This window comes from Cololabis saira, chromosome 6 (genome assembly GCF_033807715.1).
Source record: "Cololabis saira isolate AMF1-May2022 chromosome 6, fColSai1.1, whole genome shotgun sequence".
NCBI classification, from domain to species: Eukaryota; Metazoa; Chordata; class Actinopteri; order Beloniformes; family Belonidae; genus Cololabis; species Cololabis saira.
This window is the reverse complement of record NC_084592.1, coordinates 24917258-24926190: the sequence shown is the minus strand read 5'-3', so window position 1 is coordinate 24926190 and position 8933 is coordinate 24917258.

Below are 8933 nucleotides of genomic sequence, written 5' to 3'. Positions count from 1 at the left end.
TTGGTTCTTTGTATTCCAAAATAAGTCATGTGTTGTATATTAAACAGTCTATCAGACTATTTTTAGATTTTTATTATTTATACGTTATTACAACGCTCTATTAAATGCTATTAAATTATCCTTTTCTTATCGATTGTGAGCATTTTGCAGATAAGGCCCTGTGTGAAATGGTCAGGGGGAATTTTTGGGTTTTTCGGGTCGGATCGGGTGTCTATATGCGCAATTTTAACTCTCCAATTAGCAAAATACTGGATACCTTCCCCTGCCTCATCATCATCTCCTTCCTCGACGCGGGGCCCCACGGCTGCTTGAGACCCGGGCGGATCTGTGATTTTTGTAACAAATTTATCAAACGTGCCTTTCAGAGAGGCATTAAACTCTTCCATTTTCTTTCGTTTTTTTCTTTTTTCATCCCCTGATGGAAATTTCCTGAATCTGTCTCGTTCTCTCGACATTGTGTGACAGTTTGTTCCACACTCCACCCATCTGGATCAGAGCAGCTTGTGTCTGCGCTTGGTCTGACACAGTTGTATTGAACAACAGACACGCGTCATCATTGCACATATATTTATTGATATGCACAGACTAGTACATATTTAGGTCTGTAATGGAACGTGACTGTTGATATTTATAAGGGAAAAAAGGAGAAAAAAAACGAAAAAAAAAAAAAAATTGGGGAAAAAAAAAACGGCCCATAGCGCAAGGCCCCTTGTGGCGCACGGTTCGCACATCCCTGTGCGTATGTATGCGTATATATATATATGTATGTATACTAAATATAGTAATAATGCACATATATATATGCCTTAAGTTTTTACCAGCATGTTATCAACCATTAATATGTGTGCAGACAAAAAAAAAATATATTTTTTTTTTTTTTTTTTTTTTTTGTCCCTCTGTCTGGGCCCCCCCTCAATCGGGCCCTAGGCACATGCCTAGTTTGCCTTTGCGTTAATCCGGCTCTGGCTGCATCACAGGAGAACTTTAGTGTAAACACTGTACGTGTCTAAATCTGCAGTTGCACATAGGGAAGTCGTTACTCTTTGACCCTTTCTGCATTGAGCACAAATTATACACTGTGGACCGGATTCATGCAAACTCTGGTCTGCTGGAGGATATTGTCAGTTTTTATAAGACTAAAGTTGTCTTTTCCTTCAAAACATTGTTCTGTCTTCAAGAGGTTGTGAATGAATGTGTATTTAACGAAGTAATGACATATTTTTGGAGAACCAGAGCCTCCTGTTTTTGAAGAGAGTCCTTCCATCTCTACATGGCAGTCTGATAGCTCTACAAAAGGAAACAATTTGTTGTAGTTCATGGTTCTGAATATCATCCAAATGATGTACTGAAACATCTGTATAAAGTAAACATCTAAAGGCCAAATACTGTAAGTAATTACCTGTTCTCCTTGGCCAGAGAGAATAGGCTGAGGTCAGGTTACACCCTTTGGCCTGCTTTTCCCGTTGCCGTGCCGTGAACTAGAACATGGTAAATCAGTTGTTCTGATTGCATCTGAAATTACTGGTTTTGGTCTCGTCCTACTCTTCTTATATCACAACAACACAAATCACTCTTTTCTCAGTCTTTCCATTTACTTTTGGATTCAAGCTTGAAGCGATGTCCACTAATTTTGCTTTGCTTCGGCAACCTCTGGTCACCATACGTGCATCACAGCGCAATGTGTGTTTCAGTGCCTCAGAATGTCTTTTAGGGTTTTGCAAAAAGAGTAAATGAGATCTTTAAACCATGCAACTCTACTATTGTGCATCAACAACTCTAATTCCGAAGCACATGCTACTTTTACTGCACAGTGACTTCAAGTCTTCCACCTTAATCTATTTATGCAAGTTGGCGATCAAGGTTGAGAAGTGTGAGAGGGCGGGGTAAACCACAGTTAAATACATTGCAAATACTGTACTCGGATTTTCAGAACTTTTATTATGTGGCATAATCACCACTTAAATCATCTTTTGTTACCATTCTTTTACATGTCAAAGTCTTGCTGTGCATCAGTTAACTTTATACTTTTGTATTCATATGCATTTCAGAAAAAAAAACATACGAGACATAAAGGTTCGGACCATATTGTTACTTTAAAGTGGACATCAGATGCCCATTTCCAACCATTTTTGTCTTATCTAGGGTGCTTCTATATCAAATCAAATAAAACTTTATTTATAGAGCCCCTTTCATGCATAGAATGCAGCACAAAGTGCTTTACATAAAAACAATACACAAACATAAAACGTATCAATGCCCTGAGGTCTAGAAAGCAAGACATTAGAAACTAAGAGAATAATACAATAGAATGTATAAAATAGACCATAAATATAAATAACGACTAAAACATTTAAATATAACATCGAGATAAAACAATGAGATAATAAAACAGGATAAACTAAAGATTAATATAAAACAGAGTAGTAAGATCCAATAAAAATAGGGGTGAGCATAGAAAATTATAAAGAGTTAAATGAGTCAGTTAAAAGCCTGATTAAAGAGATCTTTTTAAAAACATCAACAGTCTCTGCGGCCCTGAGCTTCTCCTGAGCTTCTCCGGGAGGCTGTTCCACAATCGGGGACCATAATAACTGAATGCCGCCTCCCCGTGTGTCCTGGTTCTGACTCTTGGTATCGTTAAAAGGCACCGGAGGACCTCAGGGTCCGCGAGGGTCAATAAGGTAAAAGTAGTGCAGACAAATAAGGCCCAAGACCATTTAAAACACTTAAAAACTACTGTAGTAAAAGAACCTTAAAATCGATCCTGAAGCGCATGGGGAGCCAATGCAGCAAACAGGTGTAATGGTCCTGGTCCTCGTCAGCACGCGTGCGGCTGAATTCTGTAATAATTGTAGGTTGTAGGGGCGGCAGTAGCTCGGTGGTAGAGCGGGTCGTCCAATGATCAGAAAGTCGGCGGTTTCGAATCCCGCTCCGTCCCAGTTGCTGTCGTGGTGTCCTTGGGCAAGACACCTTACCCAGCTTGCCCCGAGTGAATGTGTATGAATGTTGGTGGTGGTCGGAGGGGCCGTTTGGCGCGGAATGGCCGCCACGCTTCCGTCAGTCTGCCCCAGGGCAGCTGTGGCTACAAATGTAGCTTACCATCATTACAAGTTAGATTCATTATTACATGTTCTTTTTGGGAAGACCAGAGAGTAGGGCGTTACAATAATCCAAACGACAAGAGATAACAGCATGCATTAGCACCTCCGTAGCCTACTAGCCTGAGAGAGAAACGGGGGGACTCTGGCTATGTTCTCAAGATGGTAAAAACCTATCTTTGTTATGTTTTTGATATGTGGAATAAAAGTGAGCTCAGAGTCAAAAATCACGCCAGATTTTTAACTGATTTTGAGGGTTTAAAATCCTGTAACCTTGGTAAAAGTTTCTCTCTCTGGCCTTCAAGACTGATGAGTAAAACCTCCGTTTTGCCCTGGTTGAGCTGTAGGAAATGTGCTGCCATCCATGACTTGATGTCTAAAATACAGTTAAAAAGGGCATCAATTCTTGCAAGAAGGTCCTGGGTTCGATTCCCGCCGGGGGACGCTGTGGGCGCTGAAGTGCGTGTTAGTTCCCCCATGACTTCGGCGCCCACACCATGGGTGGGGTTGGCGAAAGGGCCTTTCTGTGTGGAGTTTGCATGTTCTCCCCGTGTTCCCTTGGGTAGCTAATGGGAGCTACCCTCACAAAAACATGCACAGAGTCCTGGGCTATACATGCCCCCTCTGGCCAACCGGGGCGCCATATTGGGGTGGGGAGGATCCGGCCGGAATAACGTGATCCTTCCACGCGCTACGTCCGGCCGGAGAAGCCCCACCCTGTCTGGTGAAAAGATGCGGCCTGCTCACTCCTCAGGTTAAGGAGGAGACCTGAGCTCAGTGCAGGGCCCTCCCGGGGTTGGTAGAGGATGGCAATGCCCAGGACTGTCACTTAGGTAGGAGCACGGGGTGGTAAAAAATGGGAAAAAACCGGGATAAAAAAGGGCATCAATTGGCCCAGTGTCATCAGGAGACACGGCGATATACAGTTGCGTATCGTCCGCGTAACTATGGAAGCTGATGCCGTGTCTCCTGATGACGTCCCCAAGGGGCAGCATGTACAGATTAAAAACAGTTGGACCTACATTAGCTTCACACTCGTCATACCATCAATCTATTGTCCTGAGGCTCTTAAATGTTTTTTTGATTCTGCTAAATGTCTTCATGCTGTCCAAAACAGTAACGGCGAGTTTCATAAATGTCCACACCTGTCTTTCCCATTAAGGAACACTGTAAATTAAGCCAAGATGCAATATCCCGTCTAAATCCTATGTTATTCTGCATATCATAATCATTTTTTCCGCAGCTACTGGTAATTTTCTCCAATATTGCACTGCAGTAATCTAAACTATTGTGTACGTAACTGCGGTCAGAAAGGTCTGCTATTGTGTAAACGGTGTCTACTGTAGCATCACAACTGGGAAAAAAGATTGTTTATGGGACAAGGGCAAATATAATTAATGTGTGTACTCTATGTGAAAGGCTAAGGATGATCATCTGAATAAATTGGACATGTGCAGAGACCCGAAAACCAAAACACAGATTCTGAAACTCCTGACAAATTGCTTTGGATACACCCAGAGGCTGTGCCTTCATTTACACATTTATATCACTGAGGTTTTGGTCTGTAATGAACATACATCAGTATACCTGAGATTTCCTATGCATTCATTATCTGTACGCACTTTTTCCTATCCAAGGTTGAGGGGGGGGGGGGAGCACTGAACCCTGTCCCAGCCATCTCTGGGGGAAAGGAAGGTGTACACCCCTGACAGGTCGCCAGTACATTGCAAGGCCTTATCTCAGATTTTGCCGTCTTTAATGTGTTTACTTTCGTCTTAAAACTATGTCCGTATTGCTTTGAATTATTTACTCAAAAGCACAAATTTAGGGTCCCTGAATTATTCAGTGGTGAGCACAAATATTTGTCTCCATGACACTTGCTGGGCCTCAAACTCACTTTGGCTGCCATCCACTTGAAAGTATGGGAGCTGTCAGTGTCTTATGCAACAAACTGCTGCGCGTAGTCAGCCTAAAACCAAATGTTATTGCTCATACTCTCGTCTCTACTTATTTTTGTACACTCAGTGCTGGAGAAATGTCGTCTTATGCAAAAAAAAAAAAGATAGTTGCCAAAATGTATGAAAACTTTTGGCAGTAATGCCATATCTTACGATTTTCACTTGGACTGGTGACCTCTCCAGGATGTATAGCTGTCGTCAGCCCAAAGAGAGACAGGATAGGCTCCAGCAGATCTGTGTGACCCTAAACAGGTATAAGTGGGGATAGATGATGGATGGATGCGATGAACTTATAGTTTTGGGGGGCATTTAATTTAAGCACATTCTTTTTAAAAAGGCTTCTTATGCATGGTAAGAATTTCTACAGGAAGTCTTCATAAAATGTCCTGTGTACATTAAATAAGTCAGAGGGAAACATTTACCGGCCTGAGTGCTGGTTTTTGCAACAGCACGATCTGAAAAAAAGAACCTGGCGTAGTTTTAAAAGATTTTTCAGTTGTAAAAGGCTTTTTCAAAACCCTTTTTAAAAATTGAGATTGCCTTTAAATTGAAGTTTAACACAACCATTAAAATAATAATAATAATGGAATTAGTTGGCACCCTCAACATCATGTTTTGTTGCACATATTTTTAAGGTGATCACTGCATTTTCTCTAAATGAGACTTTTACACCTGCAGGAAAGTACTTCGGCCCGCTCCTCGCGAGCAAACTGCTCCAGCATCACGTTCAGCATGCATTCATGTTTAAAGGGTGGGTTCTCCAGACTGCACGTTTCAGCTCTTTGCACAGATGTTCAGTAAGATTTGGATCAGGGCTCCAGAATGCCTTGTGAGTCTTGGGATTTCATTCTACCCAGCACAGATCCAAGACACTGTGCCAGATGCAGCAAAGCATCCCCAAAACATAATCAAATTGAATGAACTGAACAAACATACAGCTTTGTACATTTCACATGTCTAAAGTTTTTATGTTCTTCCCTGCACTGCTCTGTGTGGGGGTTCTTCCAATACTTCTGAGTTGAAGTCTGAGATGGGAACTGTGGATCATGAGCAAAGCAATTAGATTCTCATGCGGAACATTTACATCCTTGATTTTCACCACATTACCTATGGGTGTTAGTCTGACTAAGAGATGGTCTGTTTAGTTAAATTTCAGTCAGACTAATGCAGCAGAAAAAAAACAAACTTCTATTAAACATGAATATTGTAACAAATCCAGCCTTGTGTCTAGTATCATACTGACAAATATGGACATCTGCCTTTGTTTTCGTCCAAACTCTCAGTTTACTCAAATTCAGACAATTCACGCGAAGAAGTTTTTGTGATACTTTAAATAAAAATTAAACAAATGGTTTTGGGGATAAGTCACCATTCAAACATGGTTTATCGGGCTTACATAGAACAACATAGATGGAAAACGAGCCCCCACCTCCATACAAGCCGAGCCCACAGTTGGAAGTCGGGGTGGAGGTTGGATCGTCATTGGAGAGCAATAGTGAGCTTGGTAGGTGAGACATCCGAAGGCGTCTACGGACATATACTTCTACTAAACAAGCAGAAACTCATGTGATTTTTCCATGACCACAAAACCTTCAGGTAAACTTGTAATCTCATGACTTCATGGAAGGAAGTCGAGCTCACAAACATCCCGCTCCTGAAATGCCCCCAGTGGGACCAGAGGTCACTATGACAACAGAGCAAAGCCTTTGCTTCTACTCCCGAGAGTTCAAAGGGTGGCATGCTATCAAATGTAGAACAAAAAACACACATTTTTAATGTGAGAGTATGATAATCAAAAATAATGATATGAAATTAAATTAAATGCCATGAGATGTACAGTTGCCTGAACTCCCTTTGTGTATTCTTTCTGTCTTTGGCATTTCTTACTATACATGAACCTAAATAAGAAAAGATGAGGTAAAAATAAACATGGTAGGATATATTAATGTGATTCTCCACAAGTTCTTTAACAAGGTTTTTAATAAGTAAGAAGTCAAAGGGTTAAAGCCAAGACAAGATTAAACAAGAAAAAATCTGTCATCTTGAGAGAAAAGCCTGGCTGGATAAAATAAGACTAAATATGACAGAAAAAAGATCGTAAAATGTCTCTTCCAAATCCATGATCCCTTAATAAGTAAGTGAATGAGCAAAAAAAACACAGAAAATAAGTTGCTGTTTTTTTCCTCCTTCCTCTTCAGGTGCTTGAGAGAACAGAGCCTCCAAGAAGCAGCCAGATCCTTATCGGCTAACTGCGTCCTGTCTCCCTAATCACTGCAGATGTGATAACTGAATTATCCGTCTACTCTGATCTTCCATCTGATAGAAAAACTACACTTCCTTCTCTCCAGGGCACTATTTGACTCCGGTAAACTGCCATCTTTTCCCAGCCTCACATCTGCAACCCAAGTCTGATCATATCAGCACAGTTCAGTCAGAGGAACACGAGAGATCGCACAGAGTCAATTGCCTGTCATGATACATTGGTTAATAGCCAGCCATGAAGACCAGCGGTTGTAATGTCTGTCATGGCTCATAAGCAGCTATTCAGTGGTAAATGGGCAGACAAGATCAAAGCAATTACTTTGAAAGGCATAAACAGGCTTTCAAGCAATTTCGGATTATAAATAAAAATAAATAAGGATTACGTCTGTTTCTGTGTCGACATCCCAGAGTAACAGATTTCACCAATAAACACCTTATTATAAAGAAATTCAGAATATGTAGTGGATTAAATGAAGCCAGTCGATGTCATATGTGACAAATCAGCGGGGAAGAAGCCAGGACAAGCTTTTCCAGAGCTGAGCCAAAGCTGATAGCATCAGAAAGTGATTAAAGTGAGAAAAAAATCATAGGAATGCAACCGGAATCTACCTGCAGAATCTACCCTAGCGTGCTGTACTGCTTTGTGTTTGAGTCCTCAAATTATACAAAGTTTTTTTTTTTTTTTTTTTTTAAGATTTTTTTTGGGCTCTAGTGGCCCTTTATTCAAGCTGCAGATATGAAAGGGGTAGAGAGAGAGATCGGGGATGACATGCAGCAAAGGTGCGCAGGCCGGGATTCGAACCTGCGACCGCTGCAGGAGGACTGTAGCCTCAGTATATGAGCCGCTGCTTAACCCACTGCGCCACCGAGCGGCCCAAATTATACAAAGTTTAAGTACATACCAGCAACACTTAGTCCACATGAAGCCGTGCTTGATAAATAAATAAACTCCACTGGTTGTGACGTAGTCGGTCAATCCAAATCCATTAAAATCTAGTTACCAGCTGGTTTTGGCCTCATTTATATGATCCAGTTGTGCTATAACACCACTTAATCATTATCTATTACTGCATTACCTAAGAATAGAGAATACGAATAAGAATAATCACTTGAGTGATTATCTGCTGCTTTTGTCTTCTGTTGACTATTTCTGCAGCAACGGCAGTCGCGATAATTGGTCCAAACTAAATGTTTCTGTCCATTTTCTTTGAAGTCAAGATCTTCTTCTTCTTTGTTTTGAAGAGAAATCTTGCAGGATAAGATGTTAGGAGACTAACGCTCATAAAAAGGAAAAAAACAACAACTGTTTAATGGAAACATCAGCCCCACAGCAGTACTTTGTAGTTTTGCGAAAACGTGTAACGGAAATCTACGTAAAGTCACCATCTATCTCATCAGTCACATTTCATTCCTTCCTTACCATGTTAATAATGATTATTTGGCAAAACAATGACAGTAAATCCCTAAATGGCATCTTTACAACAGTATTATGAGTTGTGAATGTTGCATGTTTAGCTTTTAAAGTGCAGGGACCCACCAACCTACAATGAGATCCTAGTTTGCCACAAGGATATTACTACACTGCTTGTACAGTGGAAATAGATTATTGCCACAC